Here is a 208-nt window from a genome sequence, read left to right as displayed (position 1 = left end):
CTGTTATCGAGCCTAGTGATTTCGCCTCCTAACCCATCCCGTCTCCGACTTTAATTTAACACGAGCTACCGGTCCCGACGATTCCGGGACGCGCATCTTTTGTGATAATTCTTTATTCTCGCGTTTATCGAGGTGGTGCGGCCTTTCCGTACCTGGCGCCCAACTCTCGCGAAAATCTTAGTGGCGTGTCCGGGAGCCGACGGCAATT

Source organism: Odontomachus brunneus, unplaced genomic scaffold (assembly GCF_010583005.1).
Source record: "Odontomachus brunneus isolate Ranch 3 - 2012 unplaced genomic scaffold, Obru_v1 Obru_scaffold_292, whole genome shotgun sequence".
Lineage (NCBI taxonomy): Eukaryota > Metazoa > Arthropoda > Insecta > Hymenoptera > Formicidae > Odontomachus > Odontomachus brunneus.
This window is presented reverse-complemented; position numbering follows the sequence as displayed.